Consider the following 19170-nt stretch of genomic DNA (forward strand, 5'->3'; position numbering starts at 1 on the left):
TTGGCAGAAATACTATAAAAGTGATGTTGTATTCTTGTTGCATCCTATCAGGTGACTCATGATTTTGATTTGTCCCATTACTGATGATGTTCACTTTCAATACTAGATTAATGAAGATGGGGCCTGTCCAGTTTCTCCACTGTAAAGTTACTCCTTAATCCTCTGCAATTCCATTTTATGGAGAGGTTACTTCAAACTATTTAAATATTGCACTGTTTCTTGAAATTTTACATTTATTTATTAAGTTATAGTAATATGGACTGATATATAATATTTTATTTTACTCAATGAGTTATAATTCATTAATATTATTTTTAATTTTGATGCTGAAATCAATTTGACCAGAGCTCCTTGAACATTGGCCTTGTGTGCTTTTGACATGTCCCCATTATTTTTCTAGTACCTACCTACTTTATGATATAAGATGATCCAGGCATATCGTTGCCTTTCATTGCTCAGCCATTTCTCCAAGAATCCCTGGTTCCTTTTTTGTGGAGATTAGTATTTAAAAACCAAGATCGGACACTGGGTGGGCTCATTGCTATTGGAATGTCACTGTTCCCAGGTCCTCTCAGTGGACCGAGCTACATACCTACATAGATGTATACACACGTTTGCATCAATATTTATTTCTCTTTATATCTGAATATATTGAAAATCCCTCCAATACTTCCACTGTCATCTAACATCACAGGATTTATTCTGTTTTTCTCTCTAACTCTTTACTCTGAGAGATTTTTCTTGTTTTTACTTTTTGATTATTTCTCCTTTATGTGCTCAGTTGTTCATTGTTACCATAACCCTTTTTTAGGCAGATGCCCCTCCCCCAACTTGAGCTTTATTGTGCTAGCAATATCTGATAGTGGTCAATGAGTTTCTTTAGAAAAATATAATTGTGAAGTCCTGAACTTTTGTTTTTATAATCGAATTTGATGTGTTTCAATTTATTGTTATTCCTTTTGACGTTCAAGTTATCACTATCTTTAGGATATTGTGAATCCCTTTATGTTGACTTCTATGTCCTTGTGACATTGACCCCATTTGTCTTGGATAGCGTATTACTTTCTGGCACAGCAAAATGATCCAATCTGTGGTATATACTTGTGTTCTAGATATGGAATAATCAAAGAAGCCTACTCAGAAATGATATTTAAAAATCACAATCTAGGAAATAGAGGTATCATTACTGTGCAATCATTGTTTCTGGGACTTTTCAGTGGATAGAGTTAGAAAACATTCAAAGTTTGTTTTTTAAGAGTAAAAAATTGTGAGTTATGATATTTTTTATTCAAATTTAGAATTTACTAGTACACAGAGTTAGATGAACATGAGCTTAAGGTTAAAATTAGACTGGAGGGGGGCACCTGGGTGGCTCAGTCAGTTGAGCAACTGACTTTGGCTCAGGTCATGATCTTGTGGTTTGTGGGTTCGAGCCCTGCGTCAAGCCCTATGCTAACAGCTTAGAGCCTGGAGCCTGTTTCAGATTCTGTCTCCATCTCTCTCTGTCCCTCCCTCACCTCACACACTATTTATCTCTCTCTCTCTCTCTCAAATATAAATAAACATTAAACAAAAAAAAAAAAAAAACTAGATCAGAGACCAAATCTACCCAAGAATTCTGACACCAGCCGCAAGTTTGGGACTCCCTAAGGCCATCTGACTTCAGATCAGCTGGCTACAATTTTAAAGTCCCCATGGACTCCCTCAGGTATGAAAATTAGCTGGAATGAATCACAGAATTCATGACTGCTCTACACTTATGATTATAGTTTTACTACAGCAAAATATACAAATTAGAATTTGACAAAGGAAGAAACATGCTGGGAGGAATCTGCAACCAGGGTTGGGTGGGGATTCCAAGTTTGAAGATTCCATGTTCTCAGTGGTGTGTTACTTTTGCAGCATTGATGTGTGACAATATACACACGCAGTATTGCTAACCCAGGAAGCTCACCTGAGCTTCTATGTCCAAAGTTTTTATTGAGGTTTCATGGTCTAGGTTTGATTGATCAAATCATTATCCACATGGTTGAACTCAGTCTCTAGCCTCTTCTTTTCCCTGCAGGTCAAACTTGTATCATATGGCTCAAAACTCCAACATGAAGCACATGTTTAGTCTTTCTGATATAGCTAGCTAACATCTTGAATCATTTCATTAACATAATCTACCTAGAAATGCACCAGGAGTCTATTGGGCAGAATAAGCTATCAAGTATGACCTGGATACCAAAGACACTTCTATCTTTTAGGAATTCCTAAGAGTTTAAAGGTTACTTCCCAGGAGTTGGGCATATTTCTTTTTGGGGAAAATTAGTTGTTTACTACGCAACAAGGTTTACTTAATGATTTTGCTTTATAATCATGTCCCCTTTATGCTAAAACTTCTGGTTTAGTAAATATAAGAAGGCCATCTATAAGACATTATGCCAAAAAAATGAGGTCATAAATGAATATTATACTGTATGGTGTAACATACAAGGGCTGGATGGGTGTGAATGAGAATAACCATAAATAGTTTAATGGAAGAGGCAGATTAGGGTAAGTCAACTTGTTATTAATAGAAACCCAAATGTAAGTTTCAACATATTAGAAGTTTATTGTTTGCTCATGTAACAGTCCAAGGGCTTCTGGGTTCCATATAGTGATCAAGAATCCAGGCTAATTGCAGAAGCTGCAGCTTAAACACATAATTTTTAAAGTTAATCTGGATATCACCATCCCAGTCTCCTGGTTGTAGGAAACAGCATGAAGCAGTGAGTGCAGGAGTCTTTATGAATTATACCCGGAAGTGACTCTGGTATGAATATGTTCCTAGCAGGAAGGTAAGGATTAATTTGGTGGTCAGTTGGCAGTCTCCATCACATGGAGCTTGAATTGAACTTTGAAGAAGAAATATGATTGGAGAAAAAAGGAATATATTTTGGGAGAAGCTAGAGAACAGAGAGCAAGGCAGATAAGAGTCAAGTTACATGGTTGGGAGAAAGTAAATTGTTAGGAAGAGCTAGAGGCATGATTTGATAGATTGTTCCTTGAATCACATGGATTTATAAGCACTTGCTTAAAAATTAGTTTCTTCGACTAGATTATCACCTTCTTGCACGGTATTTGTCACATGGTGGATATCCAGTCAATGTTATGAAATCAGGATGCTAAATTTAATTACATAAACATTTAGTTTAATCAGAACAATGCTCCCTTTGAGAAATAACTTATCTGCCATCTTCAGGATGCATCACTTTTTATTTTTAAAATTTTATTTAAATTCTATTTAGTTAATATACAATGCAGTATTGGTTTCAGAAGCAGAATTCAGTGATTCATCATTTACATACAACACCCAGTGCTCATCATAACAAGTGCCCTCCTAGTACCCATTTGCCATCTAGCCCATCCCCACCCCCCCCCACCTCCCTCTATCAACCCTCAGTTTGTTCTCTATCTTTAGGAGTCTCTTATGTTTTGTTTCCCTATCTTTTTCTCCCCCCTTTTCATATGTTCATCTGTTTTATTTCTTAAATTCTACATATGAGTGAAATCATATGGTATTTGTCTTTCTCTGACTTATTTTGCTTAGCATAATATGCTTTAGTTCCATCCACATTGTTGCAAATGGCAAGATTTCATTTTTTGATGACTCAGTAATATTCTATTGTATACATATACCACATCTTTTTTTTCTTTCTTTCTTTCTTTTTTTTTTTAACTTTATTTTTTAAAATTTACATCCAAATTAGTTAGCCTATAGTGAAGCAATGATTTCAGGAGTAGATTTCTTAATGCCCCTTACCCATTTAGCCCATACCCCCTCCCACCACCTCTCCAGAAACCCTCAGTTTGTTCTCCATATTTATGAGTCTCTTCTGTTTTGTCCCCCTCCTTGTTTTTATACTATTTTTGTTTCCTTTCCCTTATGTTCATCTGTTTTGTCTCTTAAAGTCCTCATATTAGTGAAGTCATATGATTTTTGTCTTTCTCTGACTGACTAATTTCACTTAGCATAATACCCTCCAGTTCCATCCACGGAGTTGCAAATGGCAAGATTTCATTCTTTTTGATTGACGAGTAATACTCCATTGTATATATATATATATATATACCACATTTTCTTTATCCATTCATCCATCAATGGACATTTGGGCTCTTTGCATACTTTGGCTATTGTTGATAGTGCTGCTATAAACATGGGGTGCATGTGTCCCTTCGAAACAGCACACCTGTATCCCTTGGATAAATGCCTAGTAGTGCAATTGCTGGGTAGTAGGGTAGTTCTATTTTTAGTTTTTTGAGGAACCTCCATACTCTTTTCCAGAGTACCACATCTTCTTTATCCATTCAGCAGCCTATGGACATTTGGGCTTTTTCCATGGTTTTGCTATTGTTGATAATGCTGCTATAAACAACAGGGTCCATGTACCCCTTCAAATCTGTATTTTTGTATACTTTGGTTAAATACTTAGTAGTGCAATTGCTGGATCTTAGGGTAGTTCTATTTTTAACTTTTTGAGAACCCTCCAGACTGTTTTCTGAGTGGCTGCACCAGTTCGCCTTCACACCAAAAGTGCAAAGGATGCATCAGTTTTAAAAGAGATCTCTTGAACTAATACTCTAATCAATGTGTTATGTATGTATGTATATATGTATGTATTTATTTTAAAAGCAGAGAATTTAGGTGTATTTTAGAATGATTTACTCAGAACAACCAGATAACTTTTCATAGTTTTTATTTGCTCTTCTCTTATGCACACTGGATTTATGGTCAAAATGATCTGCATGTTATGAACAGAGATTGAAATACATTTTTTTTACTGTAAACATAGGTATTATATTTATAGTGAAGGAAGATATCTTTAAGATAGACTACAAATGAAGCTACTCAAAAGAAGAAAAATATGAAGATAGAAAAATATTAAATGATTATAGAGATGTATGAGATATAAATATCCTTTTTTATTCTTATCTCTTTATTTATCTGGAAGATGAAAAATCATTCTGAATGAAAGCACTTTGATTATAGTATTTACTATGATTTTGTGTCTACTGCTATGAGTTTTGTTCTTATTTCTACTCAGAGCACAGAATTTAATAATAAAGCATAACAACACTGATAATTTTTATTCTGAGTATATAGCTTGACTTCTTAAGGATCTGAAAAAGTAGCTGAAAATATTGCAGGGAGAGAAATGACTAGGAAAAAAATTATGTGTTGCTTGGCCTATACCTCTGACTGAATTTGTTTAGAATGGAGAATTTCAGTTACTATGCAAGTTCTTGTTTTTGACCATTCAGTTCCAGTATCTATCCTCTGCCATGCACTGTGCCCGGAAACACTACACAGTATGGACTACATCGATGGGGTTTCTTGTCCTCTGGCTTCAGTCTGGGTTCAGACAGTGGAAGCATTTGCAGTATAGGACACAGGGAGAGAGGAAAAATTTATTCCTCTAGTTTCTACACTGTGGCATTGTGCCACAAAATAAATGTATCCTTTGTCTAAAATTTACAGCTCCTTTCAGTTAGCTCTCTCTGTACAATGTGCTCTCCCTCTCTCTCTCTTTCTCTCTGTCTCTTGCTCTCTGTATGTCTTTCTCTATTTCTGTCTTGTGTGTTCTGGAGACACTCCATATGACTCTCATTGCTTCAGGCCTGCAAGTGTTAGCATTGTCCTACTGTTACTGGCCCCAGGATACTGCACTACCTTTTATGGTTTCCTTACATTCTGTCCACACCTTTGTAAACAGATCCATTTATGAAATTCTCCTCACATAACAAATTTGAGACATTATTATTTTTGGGCCAAGACCTGTCTGCAGTAATTGGAACCAAGGATTGGAAGGGGTGCTGGGTCTGAATTGCTTACTTAGTTCAAGAGAACCTTCTTGCTACGGGGCATGGGACGTGGGTAATTTTTGCATACAATAGCAATATGACCATCTCAATATTCATAGTAGTGGTATGGGATTAGGTATAGGTAGAGGGCGAGGTATTGAAAGATCAACTGTGAACTTAGCTGCTATAATGGGAATAATGATTATAAAAATTAGGGTCCTAGAGAGTGCATACAGGGAAATGAATTTTAAAGCTTAGAATATGTATAGAAAAGCCAAACAGCCCCAAAGGCTATTTAGGAGTGCTATCTATCTTATTGAGCAGGGCAGATACAACTGACAAAGTAATGGGCCTAGCTGTAAGAGGTACAGAAATTGAGCCCCAATTAAATGTTCAGCATTGCCAAGTCTATTAGCTGAGGTAATAACAATAAAGGAGAAGCATGGGGACACAGAAATATGGGAAAGTGTCATTTGGGCAGACATAGACAAGGGTGACCCAAATCACCCTGAACCTCTTATGCTGGCAAAGGCAGAATCTCTCCTTAATCTGTAAGAACCAGCCTCACCCCGTATAAAAGATTTTTGATGGCAATATCTCTTGCCTCCCAAGGACATGCTCAGTAACACAGGACTTCCCTTCACCAAGGCTGACCCAACCAATGCCACTGGTGTACAGTACCCATCCTGGACTATTCTCTGTCCCCTCATCATGGAGGGGACAAAACTTAGTCTTTCATGATCTGGGTATGGATTTGTATTTCTTGCCCAAGTGCTTCTGCTAACACCACTATTAGTGCATTTATAGGATAGCTTAGCCATTGCCTTAGCCATTCTTCATGATATTGCCTCTGATCAGAGGACTCATTTGACAAGAAAGGAAGTGTAATAATGGGTTAATTTTGTGGAATTAATTGTTTTATCATGTGCGCCTTTGAATAGAAGCAGCCGGATTATACATGGAGGAATGACTTGCTGAAGCTTAGTTACAATTTCGGTTGGGAAGTAATAATTGTCAGAGAAATGAGTCCTATAATACTGCTTTATCCTTTATGATTTTCCTATACCTCAACTTTTATGAAATTTTCTTCCATTTATCAAGTAGGTCCGTTTTTACTCTTATTTTCTGCCCCTGTCTATATAACCTGATTTGTAACTGATCAGCTGAAGTCAGGGTGCATTTCTTGGGATTTATGGAACTAAACAGATAAAGGGATAGTTGTGAAAGGTTTGGCACTTTAGCTGTAGAATGTTGCTAGTAATTAAGAAGGTACTTGTATGATGCCCAAAATTTAATCTGAGAGGTTAAATTCAACTGTAAATGGAGCAAACTGTTTTTTCCAAATGTTGTATCTTCGTTATTTTGACAACAGAAATTTTTTTAAAAACAAAATTCAGATACATTAAAACTATAGATGTGGCCTCAGTGGGCGAGAAAAATAAATAACTGGAGACTCTACAGATATTAGCCCCTATTCAGAGACAGGGTAAGTAGCCTCTCTGAAGTCTGTATAGCATGGTTCTTTGCTAAATCTCATTTGTCTAAAAAGGAACATCTTGGAAGGGGTTTTAAATGCCTATGTCCCAAATAGCAAACTCCATATAGGAATCATACAATTTTCCTCCTATTGGTGGTGGAGGTTTGGGAGGGAGTTGAGTCGCTTGGTGACACAGATTTGTAAAGCTAAACATCCTAGGCTTCAGGGTTTATCTAAGGTTACTTGAAGATTAATTTAAAACTTATTTTTATTTGTTTATTTTTTTCAGTATATGAAGTTTATTGTCAAATTGGTTTCCATACAACACCCAGTGCTCACCCCAAAATGTGCCCTCCTCAATACCCATCCCCCACCCTCCCCTCCCTCCCTCCCTCCCACCCCCCATCAACCCTCAGTTTGTTCTCAGTTGTTTTTTTTTTTTTTTTTAATTTTTTTTTTCAACGTTTATTCATTTTTGGGACAGAGAGAGACAGAGCATGAACGGGGGAGGGGCAGAGAGAGAGGGAGACACAGAATCGGAAACAGGCTCCAGGCTCTGAGCCATCAGCCCAGAGCCTGATGCGGGGCTCGAACTCACGGACCGCGAGATCGTGACCTGGCTGAAGTCGGACGCCTAACCGACTGCGCCACCCAGGCGCCCCATGTTCTCAGTTTTTAAGAGTCTCTTATGCTTTGGCTCTCTTCCACTCTAACCTCTTTTTTTTTTTTAATTTAAAAATTAATAATTTTTTAAACTTAGTGCTGAATCATATGTTCTGGCCCAGTACTCCAGAATCCAGACAATTGTGTTGAATTCTGTTTATGTCTCTTAATAGCTACACCCATTTTTCTGGTTCTATCCCTTTTGGTAGAGTTTTTAACATTGAATTGTATTCCACAATCCTGAAAATTATAATTTTGAAAACCTATCTAATAATTTGTGATGATTCTACAAACTTTATTGACATACAGTTAGGCTGAATCTGTTCATAGCTACCCTTTTACATACATAAACTTGAAATGCCTGACTACTAATGGTGAAAGCCTAGAGGTATTAAAGGGCAAATTGTACTTTTAGCCCTAGACAGAGATCAACACATTAATTGTATATACCAGCAGAAGTTTGCAGCTCCTAGAAATCATATACTTTCCTGATCATATTTTACCAGAGGCTATTCTTGTAGCTCATATTTTAGAGATTTTGGCAAGTCATTGACTTGTAACTTTATATTTATATTCTTTTGAACTAAACTGATGCCAGATAGAGTATGGATAAAGGCCCAAATCAAGAGGCTCCAACAGTCTATGAACAGTATATGTCTTAGTGCAAGGTTCTGATGCCATGCATCAGGCCCTGTAAGTCCCATGGAACCACTTGGGATTTTTCACAGACATTATGTGCATATTCCTCTCTCCATTTATCCTGAAGTACCCTTCTCTTTTTATCCTTTGTTTTTCAGGTCCCATCCCATGGAAAACATTCCCCAGTGGCTCAAGCCTATGGCAGGTTTTCATCTAATGTGCGTTTACAGTGTGCATCCACTGTTTATTTTGCAGTTGACTATTCCCTGCACTAAATTATATGCTCCTTGAAAGAAGGAACTGTAATTGTTTATAATTGTGTTCATAGTAGTAGCTTAATGCTTATGAATATGATCTTTGCTATCTGTGAAACCTGAGTTCAAGTTCCAATTTGCCATTCATAAGTTGTGTTGTCCTGGATGAACTATTTGGACTCTGTGAGCCTTAGTGTCTTCATTTGAGAAATATGAAAAATAGAATTACCTAATACAAGTATTTTGAAAATGAAATTGTATATATACAAAGCCCTTAGCTTAGACCCTGGAGGATATGCATACTAAATAATTATTATAAAGTATTACTAACAGATGTAGAATAAATCTTTAAGTTCCCATACATACCTGTTGAACTTGAATGCTTAACAAAAATGGAACCATATAATTATTTTGAATTATTGGCTCACAGAAAAAAAGTGTTACTCATCAAGCAAGTAAAAATTAAGGGCAATGAACAAGATCTAACAATTAGTTTTCATTACCGTGCCATTGCAAACATTACCCTACCGCCCACACACATATTATTACGTTTGAGTAAGTTATAATATTACTATGAAAGTGTCTTCAAAATACTGAAATTGAGAATTATTGTAACAGTTAGTTTGCCCTGATTGATAAGAATATTGTTGAAAGAATAAAGTTCAAGCTCACTTTTATGACACAACAAGTTTTTCATGATCTTTCTTTTTTCTTTCCTAACCTAGTTTTCTGTGAGCTCCATTCCATATTTTTAGATTCTTGTCATATGCAGTTTTATCACAAATGCACTCATAACAATGGTTTCCATTCCTCCCTTTTTCCATAGTAGACATTCAATACTCTTTCAACATTCAGATCATAAGGCATTTTGCTGATAAAACTTTTCCAATAATCTAGTATATAATTTACCTTTTTATTTTTTGTGTTCCCACCATACCCTATAGATTTCATGGCACATTTCTTCATATGGATGTGTCTTCCTGTAAACCACATGAGGGAAGACTCTGGTATTATAGCAAATGCTTATATCTAAGCAAAGCAGCAAATGGCATAGTATTCTAAGCATATTTAAGGGATATTAGTAACTGTAATGCTTATATCTCAATTCCACTTGTTCTCTGTGACATTAATAAACATCTATTTGTTTTTCAAATTTTCAGAAGAATTCTTAGGTTCTTAAGTGTGCATTTGTATATGTAGATCAATGTACTTGACTTACATGATCTGGGAAGAGACTCTTTACAGGAATCAGGAAAACATGCTTATAATATTTAGGGATATTTTACCTTAATGGAGTTCTTATTTTCTCTTAAACACAATCAGTACATTGCCCAGAGGAGTAAAATAATAACATATGAGAGCAGTGAAAATAAAGACAAGATTTCCATACAAAGCAAACTGGACAGTATCCAATTTGTATATAAAATGAACTTCTATAATTTGGTCAATATAAAAACACTGAATTTAAATTTAGGACCATTATTTAAGTCAAATCAGACCAATAAGTCGACTCTTCTGAGTTCAAACTCAGATGAATACTGCCTGAGTGAGGTCAGTTGCAGGGCTAGGATTTACTGTATCCATTGTGCTCAGCATGAGATGAAACAAAATGGAAACTTGTGTTGGCCTATTTTGGCTGCTCCTTGTTTGACCTACGTTTGGGATGCAGACTCCTTCTCATTCTTCTGCTCTCTCTTATCTGTCCTTTTTGTCCTGATTGTACAAGGGAAGATGGGTTACGGCTGACCTTCCGAAAGCAGTCATATAATCTCTCCCTGCTCTTCCCCTGCCCAAGGAATTGTTCAGATATATAGATTGAGACGTGAATGGAAGTTCAGCCTCTATTCGTTAGAAATGTGATATTATACAAGTTTCTTAAACTCCCTGAAGCACAGTTTCTGCCTTTGCTAAATGAGATTCCATGTGTTCACAGGATGTTTGTGAGAAGTGGTAGAATGTATATGAAAGCAGTAAATAAATTGCCATACACTATGCAAAAGTGACTTTAGTGTTGTAAATCTGTGCTGCATTGGGAGTGCCAGTAGGCAGGGAATGTTTTATCTTGAACTCTCCAGTATTTTTCTTTTAAGGCTGGTGTTGGTAGAAAAGAGTGTTCTGTTACCACCTGTTGAGAGGTAGAATGTGAACATGGGGACATATCATGTTCCGGTCCATTCACTAGACAATGTTAGGAGTAATTGTCTGTAAAACCCGGTCTTCTATGTAGTTGAGGGTTTCATCTTTTGTCTTAGTACTTTAAAAATATTCTTGATGGAAATCGTTTAAAAATATATTTAATAGTGAAGGAACTAATGAAGAAGGATAGGTGGATTATTTATTGTGAACAGAAGAAAACATAAAATATATTCTGGCTCTACCTTATTGCCTTATAAAGAGCATAATCCCCATAATTTTCCATTTTATTAGTAATTTGGGGGCATCACTATGAATATTAGTAATATTATGCTATAACACTATAATGACTTCAGGGAATATGCTGCATATTGGGTTATTTGCCTTTATATCACATAACTCCAAATTGCATATTTTGACATTTGATTGTTTTATAATTTTTATTTCCTCCTCTGCTGTCTCTTCCCTTCAGTATGGAGTAATACTTATATAGCCCTGTTTTTTGTTTTGTTTTGTTTTGTTTTGTTTTGCTTATTTGATGATTTCTCATAGCAGTCAAGAGAGAGCCAGGGTGCCTGGGTGGCTCAGTTGGTTAAGCATCCACTTTGACTCAGGTCATGATCTCTTGGGTTCTTGGGTTCAAGCCCGCATCAGGCTCTGCACAAATAGTGCACTATTTGTGCAGAGCCTGCTTGGGATTCTCTCTCCCTCTCTCTCTGTCCCTCTCCCACTCGCTCTCTCTCTCTGTCTCAAAATAGAAAACAAACAAACAAACAAACAAATAAGTAAATAAATAAAACTTAAAAAAGAAAAAGTCAAGAGACGGCCAATGTATTGCAAATAAGGCCATCTCTCTATAGGCCTCTCTCAGAAGAAGCCCAGTGGGCATTCCAGGACTCAGAGCTGCAGAGAGTCCTCAAACTTCCCCGAACCCCATAAGATACTCAAAAACTTTTCCCCAGAGTGTGCCTCAGGATAGTCAGGATTAATAATCAGGACTAGAAGCCAAGGGTTTTCAGGTTATCACTCATTTCCTACACTTTAATCCTTTTTGTCCAGGATATGTGCTTTTTGGTCCCATTTCTCACTTCTTTTTTTTTTTTTTTTTTTTAATTTTTTTTCAACGTTTATTTATTTTTGGGACAGAGAGAGACAGAGCATGAACGGGGAGGGGCAGAGAGAGAGGGAGACACAGAATCAGAAACAGGCTCCAGGCTCTGAGCCATCAGCCCAGAGCCTGACGCGGGGCTCGAACTCACAGACCGCGAGATCGTGACCTGGCTGAAGTCGGATGCTCAACCGACTGTGCCACCCAGGCGCCCCGGTCCCATTTCTCACTTCTGAATCTCCTCTAATGTGTCTTCTGGAAGTCATGCTCAGTGAAAAGGCAAAGCCTATCTGGGACTGAAAGAGTGAATATCAGCTCAGACTGAAAAGCATCCCTACCAGTCATCAGGCTGGAAGGTCAGACAGGGATAAAGGCAGCTACAAGGTTAATAGGATGCAGCATTTCTGCAGAGTTCATGCACCAACTGTCAAATGTCCCCTCTTTGAGTGATTATTACGTTCTAGACCCACTTTGCTATACTGTTATTGGAGACAACAATTTGCTAAACCACCCTCCTTCATGACAGCATTTAATCCCTAGTTCAGTCTTTTCCCAATTTTACCTCAGAAATAGCAACCAATCCAGAACTGATCCTTGCTTCCCTTAGATGCTCCTCAGAATCCTTCAGCAGGAATCCAACCCATATAAAGCATGCTTTCCCCTTCCCTCTTGTTGAAAACTGAATTCCATGATTCCTCTGGAGTACCTTTCTTCATGTGAAGTCAGTAAATTTTATTTTATCAGACTACAGGTTTGTCCCTCATGGTCTTTGGCTGAGTAGAGTGTAACACCGGTTACTGGAACATCCCCTTTATCACTAATCTCTTTTCTGAACATAACATTAATATCATGTTCTAACTGGATCTGGGCCCTTCTTCCCCTGCCGTCCTCCTCAAAGTAAGAGCTATATTTTCCTCATGTGTCTTATAACACTGGGCCTGCAGGTGACTATATGTCCTCTTGGCTGATTTCAGGTCATCCTTCTTCTCCTTTCAAACACTCAGTTTTAGGGGTGCCTGGGTGGCTCAGTCAGTTAAGTGTCCAACTTTGGCTCAGGTCATGATCTCCTGGCTCGGGAGTTTGAGCCCCGCATTGGGCTGTATCCTGACAGCTCAGATAGGATGCTGAGGATCGGGGCCTGCTTCCGATTCTGTGTCTCCCTCTCTCTCTGCCCCTACCCTGCTCATGCTCTATCTCCCTCTATCTCAAAAATAAATAAACATTAAAAAAATAAAACACTCAAGTTTTAAATCTTATCTCACCAGATTATATTACTGCCCCCTACTCACCTTGTTGTATTGCCATCATCTCCCTCACCCCTACCTATTCCCTGAAATTTTAGCTCTTGTCTTATTGACACTCTACAACAATACAGTTGTTACAATTCCTGGTAATGTTAACATCTGTATAGGTGATACTTCCAATACTCTGGTTCCTCAGTTCCTTGACTTATTCTTCTCTTATGACTTTTGTCTTCAGCCATCCCTAAATGATTCACTCCCACTGACATGTTTTAGATGCTGTTTGTACACATAACTTAATTCCTCCATAATCTCAATTTCAACCCTCTGCTCCCTGAATACCATCTTCTCCTTTTTTCTTATGCTCTTGACTGTCCAACTCCCATAATTTTTCAATCCTACTGGGTGTAATTCTACTAGCGTTTAAGAGCCTGTAACCACCTTTGTGATTTCACTTTCCTCATTTTTTGCCTTAGGTCTTGTCCTTTATTATTATAATAACTTCTTATGTGATCAGGAAAAGCAAAAGAATGTTGTTTAATCCAACTCTTCCCCTACTCTATGTCTGCATGACTGAACCTGACTGGAGAAGAACACAAAATCATGCTGTCTGATTTCATTTCATTTTATAATTTTTGCTTGACAAATTGTGTTTTTTATTGTGACACAACATACATAACATAAAATTTACCATTCTAACCGTTTTGAAGTATACAATTCATTGGCATGAAGTGCATTTGCATTGTTGTAGAGCCATCATCACCATCCATCTCCAGAGCTGCTTCATCTTCCCAAACTAGGACTCTTTATCTAGGATAAATCTTCACTCCTCACTCTCCAATCCCCTGGCAACCACCAGTCTACTTTCTGTCTCTATGAATCTGACTACTCCTGGTACCTCAGGTAAGTGGAATCATACAATATTTTTCCTTTTGTGACTGGCTTATTTTGCTTAGTATAAAGTCTTCAAGATTTGCCCATGTTGTTGCATACGTCAAGAGTTTATTCTTTTCTTTTTAATGTTTATTTATTTTTGAGAGGGGGAGAGAGAGAGAGATTGTAAGCACAAATGGGTGAGGGGTAGAGAAAAGGGGGGAAGAGGAACAGAAGCAGGCTCTTCACTGATGACAGAGAGCTTGATGTAGGGCCTGAACCCGTGAACCCTGAGATCATGACCTGAGCTGAAATTAAAGTTGTATGCTCAACGGAATAAGTCATCCAGGTGTCCCTAGAATTTCATTCTTTTTTAAGGCTGTATGTATATACCATATTTTGTTTATCTATTCAAGATTTTATTTTAAATTTATGATCAATTATTTCCTGTAAGCCTCCATGATGCTAGATTGTTTTTACTCTGTTCACACGTTCATTATACTCTCTCTCTTAGACTGTTATTTCATACCTTATTCTAGTTTCTCAAACCCACAAGACTTTACTTTTAGCTATTGATCTTGCTTTCTATATTACTGAGAAATTAGAAGCAATCAAGAGAGAATGTCTGTAAGATCCCATTGCCATATCTACCAATGAAACTTTGCACCAATATACACTGTCTTTCCCCCTCTCATGATCATCTATTTTGCACCAGCTTACATTCCTTTTTATCATTACTCAAGGTCAACAACTATGACGGTTGTCCTCTCTTTTGCCTACATCATCAGATTTCCTCATGGATTTGACCTTTTCCATCAGTATACAATATGTTAGAACTTCTTCCATATTAAAACAACAAAACCCTTCCTAGTATTTTTCTTTCCTATGAACCCACAAACCATGAGATCATGACATGAGCTGAAGTCAGATGCCCAAATGACTGAGCCACCAAGGTGCCCCTGCTTCAATTTCTTTTTTGAAATTAGTTCTAATATTTTGCTTCAACATCTCTTATCAAAGTCACTAATGATTTTCAAATTCTGAAATCCAATGTAAACTTCTCAGTCCTCACATTACGTAACCCATCTAAAACATTTCGTGCCACTGATCTCTTCCTTTGCTTTGATGCACTTTTTCTTGCTTGGCTTCCTGGACAACTATTGCTCCTGACTTTTCTTCTATCCCACTGACCTTTTCTTATTAGTCTTCTTTGCTGTTTTTTTTTTTTCCTTTCTCATTTCTCTGATTTCAAAATGATAGAGGGCCCAGGTCCTAGTCCTTAGTCCCCTTTTAATTTTGTGTTTAGTGCTTGAGTCTTCAAAATCTTAACCAGTCTCATGCATTGTATGTTAATAATAATCTGATGGCTACCAAATTTGTTTCGGATGGTCTTTTTTCTGAACTCCAGATTTACGTATTTAGTTGACTGATTGAAATCTCTACTTACATATGTGATGGCTGTCTCAAACTCGGTGTGTTCCAAACTGAACTTGTTGTGTTGTTTTTTTTCCCCCCAAACCTACCGCTCTACTAGTCTTTCCCTTAATAAACTGCAATTGTATTCTTCTAATTGCTAAGATAAAAAAAATATTGGAATCATCTTTGATTTTTCTTCTTCTTTTATAACCCACAACCATTCTGTCAAGAAATCTTACTATCTGTACCTTCACAATATGACTATGCTCTGACCACCTTACATAGTTTCTTCCTTCACTTCCTGTATGTCTTTATTCAAACGTCACTTTCTCAGGCTAGGTCACATTGGACATTCACACCCAGACACAACAGTTTCTATTCTCCTTTCTTCTGGGCCATCATCACTAGTTAACAAACTGTACATTTTAGTTATGTACCTTTTATATTGCACATGAGAGTAAAGGCATTTGTTTTGCTTACTGTTGTAAACAAATACTATTGTATTGTATCCTGAGTGCTTAGACCAATGCCTGACACATTTGGAATTTAATAAATAGTTGCTGGATGAGTGAAGGAGATATTAGTACTGAGAGTTAGGAAAAGTACAAGTTTTAGAGCTGTGTGTACAAGAGCAAATAGGTCCTTGGTTATTATCTCCATGGTTCTCCTATGAGTAAAATTTTAGTTTTATGAAGTAGCAGTTTAATAACAATAATAACAACTAAGTACTTATTATGTGCAGAAGCCGTCCCACATGCTTTATTCACTTCTTATTTAAGCCACACAACCATAAGAAATAGATATCATTATCTCTGTTATAGGCAAAGCAGCTTGTTCAGAATCACCTTGCTAGCGAGTGATTATGCTGAGATTCAAAATGAGTTTCATCTGACTCCAGAGCTCAATTTTTTTCCCCCACTATAACACATGGCTTACTTTTTGGCTCTTGGCTGGTGTTTTGGTTAATGGGGTATTAATGTAGGTAATAAATTTATCAGAATTTTGTTTATTATGTGAATTTAAGTATAATGCAGTTTTAATATTTTCTGTATTTGTGGGAGATCTGAATAGTCAAAATGTAGGGCAAACATTGTTTTTATTTTTAATTGAAAATTAAATTTTGTCCTGTGTCAAAATCTGCATGCATTTGATAGTAGAAATGGATATGCTTGATCTTTTTATTAAAAATGGAATTTTATTTGGTTTGACTATTTCTCTTGCATTTAAGAAACTATAAAAAGGCTCTCCTGCAGCTAATTTAAAAATAACAGCAAATTCTCAGGAATGTAATGCAAATATCTGCTGGGAGGCAAAGCCTGTTTCATTTTATTTATTTATTTCTGCATTCATTACATTGATTACACTGCAATCGGATTCAGGGACCCTAACAATGGAAGAGAAAAATGGATTGGTACATGTGAAAGAAAATTAGTGGGCTATTTGTCCTGCATTTGGACAAAACATTGTGATTTTTGTTTTGAGTTTTATAAATCATTCATTTTGGGACTGTGATAAGCAGCATTGATAGCACTCAATTTTCCCAAGGTAAGTTGGAGCATTTTCTTTTCTTTTGTCACATTTTTGGTTATGGGATAAAAACGTGTTGTTAAATTAATCTACTTTCATATATAAAACTTCCTTTCTTAGATCAAAGATGTTCATTGTCAATTATACATACTTGAGTGACTGAATGGTTTAGGCATTGGAAGAACTGATTCCTAGCTCCAACTTTTACATTTTCTTAATCTCTGTGCCTTGATTTTTTTCTTCTGAAAACTCAGAGTAATCCTTATCCTGTTTATTTAATGGGCACATTGAAACCTTCATTAGGTAATTTATGAAAAATTACTTTGTAAGTTGGAATCCCTATGTAAATGTAAAATGATAGTGGTTTTGTTACTATTCTATGGCTTAAAAGCATTACCAAATGTTTATCAACTTTATACTGTCTCCAAAGTTAAGGGTTTTGAATTGTAGCATTCACTTTTTAAAATTATTTTTTAGTTAATGAAGACTTTCCTGGAGTATAAAGTAAGCCATTCATGGAGTTAAACTACAGTACTGGTAGCTAACCAAAATCCTAAAACTTGCTCGGACTGTATTTTATTTTTCATCTTCATTTTTTTGTTACTAGTATAATTAATGTTAATATATATAAATTGTTTCTATTTTTTGTGGTTATAAACAAGGCAGTGATGCATATTTGAGTGCATATGCTTTCACATATTTGTATAATTTAATCCTGAGTTTTCTGGTTGACATGGCATGCAATTTATAAGAGATTTTGCCAAGATCCTAGCTGTGTTCAAATGGAAGACCCTTTCGTTAGCCTTTCCCCAATTCTTCATTTTTTAAAAAGTTTATTTATTTATTTTGAGAGAAAGGGAAAGAGGGAGGAGGGGCAGAGAGAGAGAGAAAGAGAGAGAGAGAGAAAGGGAGAATCACAAGCAGGCTCAGCACTCCCAGCTCAAAGCCTGATGCGGGGCTCAAACCCGCGAATTGTGAGATCATGACCTGAGCTGAAACCAAAGGCCAGACACTTAACTGACTGAGCCACCCAGGCAACACCCCCCCCATTCTTCATTTTAAATCTATAATTTTAAATCCACAAGATGATCATCTGAACATCACATTCCATAATGTATGTAAGTAGTGAATCATAATCAATTTATATGTCAAAAAAAAAAAGAAAAAAATAAGACTTTTTATTATTGATTTCTAGTTTAATTTTATTGCGGTCAGAGAACATACTTTGTATAACCTGTGCTCTTGGTTTTATGGCCCAGAATATGGTCTATCTTAGAAAATGTTCTCTGTGCCCTTAAAAAGAGTGTATATTCTACTGTTGTTAGGTAGAGTGTTTTATCAATGTCAATTAGACATTGGTTGGTTGCTGCTGTTGTTCAAGTTTTCTATACCTGTATTAGCTTGCTATGGCTTCTGTAACAAAATACCACAAACTGAATATCCAAAGGTCTCAGATCAAGGTATTGGCAGAGCCATCCTTCTCCTGAAGGCACTAGGAAGAAGATTTATTCCAAACCTCTCTTCTAGCTTCTGGTAGTTCCTTGGCTTGTGGCGGCATAACTCCAAAATTCACATAGCGTTATCCCCAAGTGCTTGTCTCTGTGTCCAAATTTCCCTGATTTTTTTTTAATAACTCAATCCAATCATATTGGATCAGGGACCTATCATACACTGGTATGACCTCATCTTTAATTTAACTAACTACGTCTGCAATGTGCCATTTCAAAATAAGGTCACATTCTGAGATCTTGAGGATCAAGACTTCAACATGTGAATTTTGAGGGGGGGAGCAATTTAACCCTTCACAATATCATTACTGATTTTTGGTCCACTTTCCTATATATTACTGAGACAGGTATTAAAATATCCAACTCTAACTATGTATTTGTCTATCTTTATATTTCCTTACAGTTCTATCAGATTTGCTTTATGTATCTTCAAGCCCTATTATTAGATACATAGCTGTTAGAATTGTTATGTTCTTTTGGTGAATTAACTACTTTATCATTATGA

The sequence above is a fragment of the Leopardus geoffroyi genome, chromosome A1, assembly GCF_018350155.1.
Source record: "Leopardus geoffroyi isolate Oge1 chromosome A1, O.geoffroyi_Oge1_pat1.0, whole genome shotgun sequence".
In the NCBI taxonomy this organism is placed as follows: Eukaryota; Metazoa; Chordata; class Mammalia; order Carnivora; family Felidae; genus Leopardus; species Leopardus geoffroyi.